This window comes from Ovis canadensis, chromosome 20, assembly GCF_042477335.2.
Source record: "Ovis canadensis isolate MfBH-ARS-UI-01 breed Bighorn chromosome 20, ARS-UI_OviCan_v2, whole genome shotgun sequence".
In the NCBI taxonomy this organism is placed as follows: Eukaryota; Metazoa; Chordata; class Mammalia; order Artiodactyla; family Bovidae; genus Ovis; species Ovis canadensis.
In genome coordinates this window covers 26,061,428-26,075,890 of record NC_091264.1, presented here as the reverse complement: position 1 = coordinate 26,075,890, position 14,463 = coordinate 26,061,428, and the positions used below count along the sequence as shown (strand labels likewise).

Genomic DNA, 14,463 nt, shown 5'->3' with positions numbered 1-14,463 from the left:
AGCTTTTCAGTCTGTGGTATTTTGTTATGGTAGCCTGAGTAGACTAACTGATCATCATTTTAAAAAAAGTCAGGATCCTAATAAGGTCCACATGTTACAATGGGCTGTTGTGTCTATCAACTCTCTTTTCATGCATAGGTTCACCTCATTCTTTCTGTTTTCCCACACCACTGGGTTGGGTCGCTGAGCCTACAGCGCCCACGGTCTGCTGACTGCAGAGCTGGCCCTTGAATCTCCTGTCCCCATGGTTAGATCTAGGGGCTTGATGGGAAACATATGTAAATACCACTTCTTTCTGGATTCCTCCCACATCTGGGGAGGCCTCCGTCCTTGGCGTTCCTCTCCCCTCCACAGCAGGGCCCAGTTTCCTCCTCTGCCTCCCACCAGACTGTTTCCAGGCTCCCGACAGGCAGGGCCCCGTCCCCAGCAAAGCCCAGTGTCCTGCACGCAGTGGGGCCTCAGGAGGCATGCAGGAAGGACAAACGTCACACCCTGAGCCCAGAGGCTTATCTCACCCTTCAGCTGCCAGAGCCTTGGGCTTCCAGAGCAAGGACTGAACATCTGAACCTGCCCTTCACACCGGGGTGGAGGGAGGGGGTGCAGAGTGGGCCAGGGCACCGGCAGGAGGTCACGCTAAATTGGCCCAACTCCAAACAGGGCCCAGGCACCATCCGAGCTGCCCAAGAAGGAGGATCCGAGACACCCGCACACCCCTGCCTCCCCCAGATTTTCCAGGACCCTGCTTCCCTGGTCCTCCCACCTCCCTGACCTCGGCCCGTACCATTCTGCCAGCCTTTCTGCCTGACTTGCTTCTCGCCCGCGGGCACCACCCGAGGCTCAGCTTCTGGCCCCCTCATTTACCCGCAGCCTCTACCATCCAATTTAGAATCTATCCCAGGGATCCACGGGCATCTCATCTTGCCTCCCACCCCAGCCCGAGTATGCCCAACACCTTCAGGACATCACTAAGGGCTCGTCCTACCTTCGCTTCCAGTTCGACACACAATCTCAAAAACCAGCACGGTGATTACACGGAAGAAATCCCAAAGTCTTCGGCGTGCTGCCAAGACCCTCCTGGTTTGGCTCTGATCGACTTCCCAGGCATTTCTTCCTTATACACATGAGGTCTGGGTCGGGACCCTGACCTGGTAGCTCTGGGCTGTGCCAGCTGAGCTCAGCTGAACCATGGCCCCAGGACTGCCTTTCCTGTAAGCTGATCATGGAGGCAGGGCGGGACACAAGAACCTTGCTCACTCCTGTGGCTGGTGCAGGGCTCCAGCACCGCTGCAGCTCACGCGTGTTAATGGAGATCTGGGGCTTCTCCATGAACCTCCTTCAGCTTGTCTGGTCCTGGGCCACGTGTGTGTTTAGCCCCAGGACAAAGGATGCCAACTTCTCCTGGAGGTCACCTGTGTCCCTGAAGTTGCTGTCTTGGCGTGGCTGCCTGTTCATCCTCTAGAGTCCCAGCCTTTTTTCACTGGTTCTTCCTTCTTGTTCCCCCCAACTTCACATCCATCTTCCCTTCCCCACTGCTTTTCATGAAGGTTTTAAACTCAGAAGCATCAATTCTTTTTTTTTTTTTTTTAATTTATTTGGCTGAGCCAGGTCTTAGCTGTGGCATGTGGGATCTAGTTCCCTGACTAGGGATCAAACCAGAGTAACCTCTATTGGGAACACGGAGTCTTAACCACTGGACCACCAGGAAAGTCCCAGCATCAGTGATTTAAGAACCTGGCCCCTTGTATAAAGTCAAATTTCATATTCTGTTGATCACTTCTGGTTGATCTGCTTCTCTTATCAAATCTAACCTCAACACCTTGGGCCAGTAGTTAAATTTCACTTTCCTTATCTGTGAAATGGCGATATTTATAGCACCAATCTCCTGTGGTTGTTCGTGACTATTAAATAAGATAATACCAGGTATAAGGGTTTAAGAGGAAGGCCTGGTACAGAGGAGGTGCTCAGTGAATGTTATTTCTGACAGAAGACCTCTTCTATGGCTCCCCTTCTCCCCTACTCTTGATTAATCTGTTCCTTCAGCCTGGAATGTCTCCACCTAGTAAATAACTTGTTTGCTTCCTCCAGGAAATCTTCCTTAATATCCACTGCTGGAATTCCCTTCCCTTCTCAGAGGCCTGGTGCTCCTCTCTGTTCACTTTGATCTCTTCTGCCCCATTCATTAAATTCATGCATTCAGTTGGCAAGTATATCTTGAGCATTTACTACGGTAGAGTCTATGAGTGTCAGCCTTAAGGTTGAGGTTATGGATTAAACACTGTCAACCCTGAGGTAGAGGTTATGGATTAAACTGCCCCTTAACTCATAGCTTGATGAGGAAGCTGGGCCTGTTAACTACTGAAATACAGTGTGGGAAATGCTTTGAACAGGGAGCTGCGAACATTTAGAGAAGGGGCACTGAAGTCTGCAGAGCACAGAGGGTGCCATCAAGGAAGTCTTTCAGCAGAGGCAGCCTGAAAGATGAGTATACTCCCCAGGTGGACAAGGTGGGGAAAGGCACTAAAAGCAGAAGAGATATGGGCTTGAGAGACCAGGACAAGACCAGGAAAAAGAGCAGGGAGTCCCGCACAGTGCGGTGTCTAGGGCCTGGGGAATGGCAGGACCTGGGAGGAGGGGTCCATGGGAGCTTGGCCCTGGCAGGCTTTGTTTGCTGAGCTAAGGTGCCAAAGGGAAGTGGACACAGAATTTTATTTATACACAGGACACTCTGATCCAATGGTCATGAACACATCTCCCTCTGAGTACGGGGGCATCCATTTCAGGGCTTTTGGGGGTCCTTGGCATGGATAAGCCTCATGGTTTTTTTCTTTTCTTAGTTCTGCTTTCAAGCCGTAAGAAAAGATGGAAGAACTTAGTTCCCTGTAGCCCACACAGCAGGAAAGAGGGAGGGAGGGGTGCCCAAGCAGGAACTGCAGGGCTGAGCAGTCACATGACAGGCAAGCTGGCTCTCTGGCAAGAAAGCTCTGCCCTGGGATGCAGAGGCGGCTTTGTGTGCAGATCGGGGGCACCAGGAGGGCTCCTCGTGGGCAGTCCTGGGGCATCAGAGGGCACTTGGGGGCTGCTAGGGAGGAAATGTCAACATTTGGGACCTGGATGGTGTGTGTGTGTGTGTGTGAGAGAGAGAGAGCAAGAGAAATACCCATGAGATCTCCAGGGGTTTGTGATGGGGTTTTTCAGGGGCAAGTGAGGACTCTTCGGAGAAGCATTTATCCTCAGCGAGCCAAGCCCGGGAGGGGACAGGCTGCCGTGATCCCTGGGACTCCCCTGCCGCCCAACCTGGCCTGCAGCCTCAGTCAAGCACAGCACCTGCCAAGAGCCTAGTCGCCTGTGACTGTCAGACCTGGGAGTGGGGGCTGACGTGGCTCCAGAGGAGATTCAGGCAACTGGCTGAAACCTGCTCCTGCGGCGCTGCCCTTGCTCCTCCTCCCCTCACAGCCTCCCCTTCCCCGCTGCAGTCTTCTAGCCCCCCGACCGGGCCCAGACGGGGGTGAGGGGGTGGGCTGTCTGGGTAGTCACGTGATGGGCAGAGGCCAACCGCTGGTGCCAGTGGAGGGGTGGGCGTTCCCCTCCAGCCCCTGGCTTTGGAGGAGGAGGAATGAAGAAAGCTCGCCTCCCTTGCAGACCAATTCCTCCTGTTCCCTCCTCCTGTTCCCTCCTCCAAACGGCCAGGATTTCCCATCCTGTTCCTCCAGTATTGACCTTCCCGTCTCCTGGGAGGGCTTGGTGCCGCCAGCTGCCCGTCAGCGTGAGTGTCAGGCTCAGGCAGCCCTGCTTCTGCCCTTCACTGCCCCAGGACGCTCCCTACATTTCCCCTTCTGTGCGCCCCGGCCCCTTTCTGCTCCCAGTGCTCCTAACTTGTCAGTCGGCGGGATGTGATTATTCCCAGAGCCGACTGGCGCCTGGAGGGACCCAGGGCGGCAAACCACCCGCCCTCCGCAGGGGGAGACTCCCTCTGAGGGCGCGGGGACCTGAAAGGCAAGTCAGCAGGCGTGTCAGTCCTGACGGGTGGCCCGGAGGTGTCAGTGGGGACCGTAAACAGCTCTTCTTTGGCGTGCGAACGATCTAGTTTCAAAGCCGGCAGTTCCCGGGGACTGGGCCAGGCTTGTGCAAGGCTCAGGCCCCGCCCCTTCTTTATTCCAGAAGCCCTCAAGGTCACCAGAGGCTGGCCCGGGGGTGGAGAGGGGGTCCAGGGTGGCGTTCTGGAACGATGACGGAGAGCCTTGTGTGAAACAGCAGCGGGGTGGGGACTGGCCTAACAGGGAACAAGCAGGAGGCTGAGCTACGCCCCCAGCCCCTGGGAGAGGGGGGCCGGCCGGGAGCAGAGGGAGGGATCATGTTTCTTGGGGAGGACAGCCCCCCCACCCCTCACCCTCAGAGCCAAGGCAGGGGTCTGGGCAGAGAGGCGCCAGATGGGAGCCAGCAACGCAAGGCCTGAGCCCCGGAACGGTGCCAGGCGGCGCCTTCCCAGGCGCCCGGAGGGCGAGCACACGGCCGGCAGGTGGGGCCTCACACCCCAGATCAGGCTCTCTCTTATCTCCAAACAGCTATGGGCCTTTCTTGAGGCCCGAAGGGCCCTCAGCAGCAGCGCATGGAGAAACATGAGCAGCCTGGAGGTTTCCAAGTGGAGAAAGGACAGATTGTTTCCAAGCAGCCAGCTGCCCTGCCTGTCCCGATGACCTTTCTCCCGTGATCACTTCCCAGCCTGAACTACTCTGCCGGTCTCCTCCTGTTTACCAAGTCCAAGCTCGCTCTGCTGGCTGCACAATAGACCAGTGAATCTGAGACAGGTGTTGAGGCAAGGAAGAGACTTTAAACGGGGAGCTGGCAGGCTCCGAAAAGATGGCAAGCTAGTGCCTTAAAATAACCATCTTATTGGGGTCTGGATGCCAGATTCTTTTATAGATCAGAGAGAAACAAGCAATGAGGAACCAAAGTCAAAAGGCAGTGGGGAAGTAAAGTGAAAGGGTCTTCAGACTTGCAAAACATCTCTAAGGGAATGGCCAGCCTTTGGAAGGGATGTGCTAATCGCTTCTATTCACAGGTGGGGAGGGACAAACCATCTCTCTAAGAGCTGAACAAAGACACTTTAGTTTATAGTCAAGCAGAGGGGCAGGGTCCTCCAGGCAAGCCACGGAGTGTGATTATAGAAATAAAAGCGATGAAAAGCAAGTCAAAGAAACAGTTTCCAACATGGAGTCAGAATTGGCTTCCTCCCTGCAACAACCCCACGCCAGCCTCCATCCAAGAAGCAGTGATTCTCCATCTGAGATATACCATCAGTTCATCTTCTCCATGACAAAGCTCCTGTTTTTCCTCTTTCTGGGAGAGCTGTAACTCTGGGAGAGTTACATAACAAACCACTAAAATCCACTCCTTCCATCAAAGAGCTGTGTGATTTCTTCTTTCTTCCCACCAGGATTCTCTCTTCCTTCTTTTCTTTTAACAAATAGGCACGGTGCTAGGAATGCGAGGAAATGCAACAAATGATGCTTATAAAAAAATCTTTTTGGCTGTGCTGGTGTTTGCTGCTGCATTCGGGCTTTCTCTAGTTGCGGTGAGAAGGGGCTACTCTCTAGCTGTGATGGGCGGGCTTCTCATTACGATGGCTTCTCTTGTTGCAGAGCGTGGGGCTCTAGGGTGCAGACTCAGTAGTTGTGACACGTAGGCTTAGTGGCTCTGCAGCATGTGGGATCTTCCTGGACCAGGAGTCAAACCCATATCCCCTGCACCGACATGCAGATTCTTAACCTCTGGATCACCAGAGAAGTCCCACAAATGACGTTGTTAAATCTCGCCAGAGGCTTTAGTCCTTATAAGACCAAGGGGGACAGAATCTTGGCTTCTGTGTCTCTGTGTCCCCACAAGGTAGCACAGTTCCCACCACAGAGTAGGCCCTCCACTAATCTTTCCTGAATAAGAAGCAGGACGCTCGGAGTGCATAGGAAGTGCTTGTGGGAGAGTAGAGGGTCCTCTTTCCTCCTTTACCAGACTCCAAGGAGCCCCAGCCCGTCCAGCCTCCTCTGTCAGGCCCCACCCTTCAGGGTTACACATACACCCACTCTGCAGTTTTCCACCCATCTCAGGGCTCAGCAAGCCACTACCACAGTCCCAGCCCCCTATATTGTCCCAGCTGACCCTTCTGATTGCTATAGGGCAAATTGGAAAGAAAGCCGGCTGAATGTCCATGACTCTAGCCTCAGTTTCCCCAGTCTTTTCAAGGGCCACCTTTCTCTGGTCTACATTAGGGATATATCTGGTGTATGTCTCTGCTGCTCCTGTGCTAGGCTCAGTCATGCCCAGCTCTGCTACCCCATGGAATGTAGCTCACCAGGCTCCTCTGTCCCTGGGATTCTCCAGGCAAGAATACAGGAGTGGGTTGCCTTTTCCTTCTCCAGGGGATCTTCTTGACCCAGGGATCTTAAGTCTCCTGCATTGATACGCAAATTTTTTTTACCACTGCACCACCTGGGGTGTCATAGCCGAGCCCACAGCCAGTAGCCTACAAGGCTCAACTCCCTGACCTCCTTTCCACTGTTCTCCCTCCTCTCCCTCTGCTTTAGGCCTCTGACCTCTTTCCCTCCAACCTTCCAGACTACCTTCCACCCCCAGGGCCTATGCCTGTGTCATTCTTCCCATCTAGAACTTTCTTTTGCCGTATACCTGTCTGGCTCACCCTCTCACCTCCTTTACATATTTGCTTATGTGTTACCTTCTCACCAAGGCCTTTCCTCATTCCCACATACTCCCCAAAGTGCAATACCACAAGGTGTTCCCAGACCCTCTCCCTTGCTTTATTTGTCTCCCTTATTGCTTTCCGTTATATTGATTTTCTCAAGATGTTTATTGCCTCCCGCATTAGAATGCCAGCTCTGGGATTTCCCTGGTGGTCCAGTGGTTAAGAATCCATCTACCAATATAGGGGACACAGGCTTGAGTCCTGGTCCAAGAAGATCCCACATATTGTGGAGCAGCTAAGCCCATGTGCCACAATTACTGAGCCGGCATTCTGTGTCACGACTACTGAGCCCAGGCACCCTAGAGCCTGTTCAGTCAGTCGTGGTCAACTCTGTGACCCCATGGACTGCAGCATGTCAGGCTTCCCTGTCCATTACCAACTCCTGGAGCTTGCGCAAATGCATGTCCATCAAATCGGTGATGCCATCCAACCACCTCATCCTCTTTTGTCCCCTTCTCTTCCTGCCTTCAATCTTTCCCAGCATCAGGGTCTTTTCCAATGAGTCAGTTCTTCACATCAGGTGGCCAAAGTGTTGCAGGAAGGGGGACCCCTTCCAGGGCCTGAAACTGGGCTCTTGTCTAACACTCGGAAATGAACTGTCCGAGGAGACACATGTGCTGACAAAGCAAGAGATTTTATTGGGAAAGGGCACCGGGTGGAGAGCAGTAGGTAAGGGAAACCAGGAGAACTGTTCTGCCACGTGGCTTGCAGTCTTGGGTTTTATGATGATGGGATTAGTCTTTGGCCAATCATTCTAATCCAGAGTCTTTCCTGGTGGCGCATGCATCGCTCAGCCAAGATGGATGCTAGCGAGAGGGATTCTGGGAAGTGGACGGACATGCGGTGTCTCCTTTCGACCTTTCCTGAACTCTTCTGGTTGGTGGTGGCTTATTAGTTCCGTATTCTTTACCAGGATCTCCTATCATAAAACAACTCATGTGAATGGTTACTAAAAGGCCTGACCAGGGTGAGCAGTTTCAGTCAGTCCTAACAAAAGTATTAGAGCTTCAGCATCAGTTCTTCCAATGAATATTCAGGACTGATTTCCTTTAGGATTGACTGGTTTGGTCTCCTTGCAGTCAAAGGGACTCTCAAGAGTCTTCTCCAACACCATAGTTCAAAAGCATCAATTTCTCAGCGCTGAGCTTTTTTTATGGTCCAACTCTCACATACATGCATGACTAGTGGAAAAGCCATAGGTTTGACTAGATGGACCTTTGCTGACAAAGTAATGTCTCTGCTTTTTAATATGCTGTCTAGGTTGGTCATAGCTTTTCTTCCAAGGACCAAGCATCTTTTAATTTCAAATGCTCTGCCAAAAAAAAGAAGCTATCGCAACAAGAAGCCTATGCCCTGCAACTAGAGAGTAGCCCCTGCTCGTCACAACTACAGAAAGCCTGTGAGCAGCAATGGAGAGCCCCTGCCCTGCAACAAAGACCCAGCACAGCCAAAATTAAAAATAAATGAATAAGAATGCCAGTTCCATGAAGGCAGGCATTTTTGTCTGTTTTGCTTACTGCTGTATCTCCAGCATCTGCACCAGTGCTTGGCATACAGGAAGTGTTCTATACACATTGGCTGAAGGACTCAAGGGGCATTTTTACTTTCTGTCCCTCCTGAACTCTCACAGGGCACCTAGCTTCACTGTGAGCCAAAGTTCATTCTGCCTCTGTGTTCTGCTGGAACCCTGGCCCTACTCCTCTGTACAAGATACAACTTCTACTTGGTTCCCCGCAGAGGTGGGGTGAGCAAGCCACACCTCCCTTACTTCCCTGTCCCTCTCTTTGAGGAAGGAACAGGAACTACAACCTGGGGAGGAAAGAGAATGTAAGCTGGAGGCTACATGTGATTCTTCCTTTGGTCCAAGGAAAAAGCACCTTTACGTGGTGCCTTACTTAAAACAAAACAAAACAAAACAAAACAAAACATATCATGATCGTCTGCAGAGCTTCTCTAAAACATTTAAATTTCCAGACTCTATCCCTAGAAATTCTTAGGCAACTGTCTGGGCTGAGAGCTGAGCTTTTTTTTTTTTTTTTAAAAAAAAACTCCTTCAGTGATTCTCCATCCAAGTAATAGCCTGGTAGGCTACAGTCGATGGGGTCGCAATGAATCTGACATGACTGAGTGACTTCACTTCACTTCAGTGATTCTAATGTTCTGCCAGAATAGAGAATGGGGGCTCCAGGCAATGCCCTAGTCACGTGCTGCTGTTCCTTGGTGTCCCAAGAGCACCCAGAGTGAACATGGGTACCCTAAGACATCAAGTGGACATCTAGATCCTCCAACTGGAGAACTGTGGCTGTGCATGGGTATTCTTCTGTTCATCCAGTAGGTAACCATCTACACAAACACAGTTCTACCAGAAACCAATTCTCAGAGGCGGCACAACCTAAAGCAGGATTTACAAACTCATGCCAACCAGAGCCAGGCAGGCAAACCCTGGATTGCAGTAGGTATGGTGTTGAGATGCAGCTTTTACCCTGTTATGACCTGTTCTTTTCAGGAGGGAATGCAGGCCCCACGGTGTCAGATATTCCTCTCTGTTCTTCCAAACAGAAACCAGAATTCAGGAACTTTAAATGAACTAACGCATGTTGTTGCTGTTCAGTCGCTCAGCCATGTCCGACTCTTTGGGACCCCACGGACTGTAGCACGCCAGGCTTCCCTGTCCTTCTCCTGGAGTTTGCTCAAATTCATGCCCATTGAGTCAGTGATGGTATCTATTAATCCATATGTTCATTTAAAAATCCTGATGCTGCCAACAGGTTGCTAACCCCAGTTATGTGGCTGCCAAACCACCGTATCCAGCAAGGCTGACCACTCTTACAAGTGGGTGGTCTGTCACACCACCACTTTGGTGCAGTGTCCCTTCCTCCTGCCACCCTTCACGTTCAAGCTAACAGGCAATGACTGCTTGCCCCAGAGCCTCACACCACTTTTAACAGCTGCTCCCTCAGCGTTGCCAAGACTCCCCTGAAGTTTTGCAATAAAGGCTTGCTGCAGGGTTGTGCTGGAGCTGGCTCCTACTGGCTTGCGAAATTCAATTGTACCCATTTCTTCCCAAGTCCACGCTTGTTGACATCACATCAGCAGCAATGAAATCAGCCCTGGTGAGAGTATTTACACCACATTCATCAGCAAGGGCTATGAATCAGGGTTTTTCTTTTCCTAGAAAGCTAGTTCTTAAACACTTATCAGGACAGCCCTGCACAGGATTTAGACTCTGCCATGGGCTGGTAGGGAAGCAAGGGAGAAAGGAATGGTTTTGTTTCTCTAGTTACGTAAGAATTCACATGAATGTGTCCAATAGATGCTGTGACAGCACCTTTCCTTTGGAACCCTTAGATACCTCCTAAAAGGAAACAACAAGAATCTTAGTTCTAAAATCTTTCTCCCTTGCACGCACGCGTGTTCAGTTGTCTCCGACTCTTTGTGAGCCTGTGGACCATAGCCCACCAGGCTTCTCTGTCCGTGGAATTTTCCAGGCAAGAATACTGGAGTGGCTTGCCATCTCTTACTCCAATATTTCTTCCTTAATTAAGGAATAATGATCTTACAAGAAAATGCCCGGATTTTAAGGATACAATTTGGTGAGATCTTACTAGTGTACCCACTCACGTAACCACCACCCCAGTCAGGATGAAGAATGCTTTTATTCCCATCAAAACGTCCTCCTGACTCTTTTCAGTCATTCCTCCATAGGCAACCACTGTTTTGATTTTTAACCCCATAGATTCACTTTGCCTGTTTTACAACTTCATATAGATGGGATTATACGCGCATTCTGTGGGTCTGGATTATTTCACTCAGAAAAATATTTTTGAGACTCATCCATGTCATTGCCCAAATCAATGTCTTTTCAGTGCTGAGTATCCTTCCATTGAATGAAAAGACCTGATGTTGTCTTAATCTCCAAACTCACCCAGACTCGGGGCAAGGGCCCATTAATGTTTGATTTTTACTGCAGGAGAAGAAAACTTCTTCCCCACCTTTCAGGACAAACAGACATTGGGCATAAGAGACCTTTCTCCACCAAGAGGAGGATAATAGAACAGAACAACTAGGCGTCTGGTCCTTTCCAACTCTAGGGTAATTACTGTGCTCACTGTGACATGCCCCCTCTCCCCTGAGTGACTGTTACTGCTAAGTCACTTCAGTCGTGTCCGACTCTGTGCAACCCCATAGACGGCAGCCCACCAGGCTCCCCCATTCCTGGGATTCTCCAGGCAAGAACACTGGAGAGGGTTGCCATTTCCTTCTCCAGTGCATGAAAGTGAAAAGTGAAAGTGAAGTCACTCAGTCGTGTCTGACTCTTAGCGACCCCATGGACTGCAGCCTTCCAGGCTCCTCCGTCCATGGGATTCTCCAGGCAAGAATACTGGAGTGGGGTGTGAAGAGGTCCCATTTCCCCTCTTCACTCTTGTAGGCTTCATCCCAAGGCCTTGGGATCTATTAGTTTCATAGCTGTCTTCCATGTTTCTCCTGGAAGGCTTACTGATCTCACATAACAATATGTCCAGTGACCTGCATGATATGCCAGAATTCCTGAGACAGTGCCAGTTACAATGTACCTTTTTTGAGCCTAATTAGGACAAGAGGTGTTTCCTGAGTTAAGGCAGGTATGGAACCCCAGGGATTCAGGACAGAAGGAAGGCCTGTGCTCCCCATTCCTACTCCAGGCAAGCAGGTGAACAGAGGCAGCAGCCAGAACGTTTTCACCCAAAAGTAATAAAGACAAAGTCTGCATCCAGACAAACCCATCTTCTTTATACCAGGATAAATTCTAACACCTGGTATAGCTCACCCCTCCTCAGGTGAGGCCTGAGTTCTCATTCTGGCTTTGGCATCACCTCAAGTTGCTTCCTGACCTGGTTAGCGGGACATCAACTTGGTTGCAATAACAAAAGATTGCTAATTTGTATTCTATCTTTTCATTCTAATGGTAGTTCCCCACATGATCCCAGGGACTGCTAATCTACATACCTGACCATTCTCAAGGTCTACAAGAGTATTATGCATATTATGTATTATTTCTCTTTTGGGCGGCCATATCCAGATCTTAAGTTTCTTGACCAGGGATCAAACCCGAGCCCCCTACAGTAGAAGCGTGGAGTTTTAACCGATGGACCGCCAGGGAAGTCCCAGTATTTCTTGTTAATTTTCTGCTGTTTATTTGATCCTGCTTTGGGGGCATATGGGTCTTCCCAAAGTTTTCATTCTTTAAGTGGTGCTAGCATAAATAACTTTGTAATGGTTAAAAGTACTTTTGCTCATTCATTCATTTTCTAGTGAATATTCACTGGGTTCTTACCATGTGCCAGGCACTGTGCCAACCATGAATAGGACAGTCCAGTGTGCCCAGAGAACTTACAGTCTAACAGGGGAGGAAAGAGGCAGCTATATGGCAGTGTGGTAATGTAATGCCACAGGTAATGCCCCTGTGAGGAGGCAGTCACGGAGGGCAAGGGACCGCAGGAGGGCACTAACCAGCTGAGCTGGAAGTACAGGCTGACAGGTTGCTCAGTTGAGTGAATGCTGAGCAAGATTTTCTTTCACTCAGTCATTTCAGGCGCGTATATTATTTCTAGATCATTCAATTCATTTTCAAATACACCTCTTCTTTTCTCACAATATCATGTTCTTTTTTTTTCTTTCTTTCAGTACTTTCCATTCTTTGCTTTCATTTGAAAACTGCCATCTTCTATTACATCAAGTTCCAGGGAGTATTAATCCTCCTGTTTTGCCCATTCATTTTCACGTTGGAATGAATGTGTTTTTGAGTGCTGCTGTTGTTCAGTCACTCAGTCGAGTCCGACTCTTTTCAACCCCATGGACTGTAGCACATCAGGCTTCCCTGTCCATCACCACCTCCCAGAGCTTCCTCAAACTCATGTCCATTGAGTCAGTGCTGCTATCCAATCATCTCATCCTCTGTCATCCCCTTCTCCTGCCTTCAATCTTTCCCAGCAACAAAGTCTTTTCTAATGAGTTGGTTCTTCATATCAGGTGGCCAAAGTATTGGAGCTTCACCATCAGTCCCTCCAATAAATATCCAGAATTGATTTCTTTTCTGTTTGACTGGTTTGACCTTCTTGCAGTCCAAGGGACTCCCAAGAGTTTTCTTCAACACCACAGTTCAAAAGCATCAATTCTTCAGTGCTCAGCCTTCTTTATGGTCCAACTTTCACATCCATACATGACTATTGGAAAAACCACAGCTTTGACTGTATGGACCTTTTTTCAAGTGGCTTGTAGTATTTTTATTGTGAAGGTTTTTTGTTTTTTTTTTTCCTCTTCCTTTTGGTGTCCCCATGAGCCCCAAGTTGTGGTAATTTAGCTACAGGGCAGTTTTAACATTTGCTTCCGCTCTGTTCCCTAGGGGTATAATGGTTGTAACTGACCTATTTTTACTTCAGTTTCTTCCAGGAAATTATTTAATTACTTAAAAACAATTCACTGAACACTTACTGTGGAAGATACAGAACAACGCAAGACAACACAATAAAGCCGCCTTACAGGGAACCACAGTTTGAAAGGACCAAACATACACAAAAAGTAAGGTGACTACCCAAGGCAGATAAAAGGCTAATGGCTTTTCCTGTCAGAAAGGAAGGAAAAACCAAGAATTGGAGAAATATGGAGAGGAAAAGCCCAAAGGAGGAGAAGATTTGTGTGAGGAAGTTTCAGAAGGAAGGTGAAGGGTTCCTTCTAAAAAAGGAAGGAAACCCCCCTTCTGGGTGTAGTTAGTAAGGCGCTCTAACGTTAAATGAAGCTGACTTTAAGGTCCCTGTTAAAAAAGTTAAATCAGAAACCAGGCCAAAGGAAGTCTTTTGAAGTGCTCCTGGGGGTGGGAGGTAGGTTCGATGTCACTGTAACCTGAGAGGATGAGGAGGCTTTACAGCGATACAGACCAGAGCAAGCCTGGGCTGAAGACGTCAGCGTGGAGAGAGCAATGAGGGAGGCATCCTGACAGGACTGGGACGTGGAAAGTGTATGGAGAATTTACTGTCAGGAGTAACCAGCGGAAATGTGGCTTTTTAGAGGGCAGGAAGGGAGTCAGGAAGGGCAGATTCCAGGAAATCCGGACTAAGAGTTCAGAAGGCAGACTATTCTCAAGAACTTTCTCACAACGAAGACAGGATAAGTACAAAGGGATCAGGTCACCCATTGCTGTATCCCTGCCGACTCTAGGATCCTGGATTTCTTTCCCTTTAAACAGAAGCTTCTTTTGAGCACCCCCACAACTAGCAGGTTCTACGTGTTGCTGCAGGGAGCACTTACAAACATGAACAGGGCACTTGGAATAAATACCTTCCTCACAGGACTGTCAAGAGGCTCAGGCTGGAGTCAACTTGTTCAAAGCACTTTAAAAAGTGGCACAAATAAGTACGATTTAAGAGTCACCTATTACTTGTTTTTATCAACTAAAGGTGAGACTATCGGCTCCTAGGAGAATGCTTGCAGGTGCTCACACTGAAGGACTAATTAAAACCTTCCGACCCAACAAAGGAAATTCCACGTACTCTAGCGCAGAATACACAGTATGACCGCGAACTCGAAGGCAGGTTGACGAAGGCTCAGCTGCCAAGGAGAAAGATCACAACCGCCGAGGCGGCACCTGGGTCTGGACGAGTGAGGAGGGCAGCGGGGTGTGACAAGTTTGGGGAGAGCGAAGGGACTCGGCCTGCCACAGGAGTCCTCGCAGG

General features: G+C 49.7%; 1 long non-coding RNA gene across 1 annotated transcript; it reads left to right on the top strand.

Annotated features, from left to right (window-relative positions):
• Positions 1-3,560: 3,560 nt before the first annotated feature.
• On the top strand, positions 3,561-5,532 carry LOC138425464 (uncharacterized). The gene is made up of 2 exons (XR_011251227.1): positions 3,561-3,763; positions 4,563-5,532. It is a non-coding gene; the product is annotated as an uncharacterized lncRNA (long non-coding RNA).
• The last annotated feature ends 8,931 nt before the right edge of the window (positions 5,533-14,463 follow it).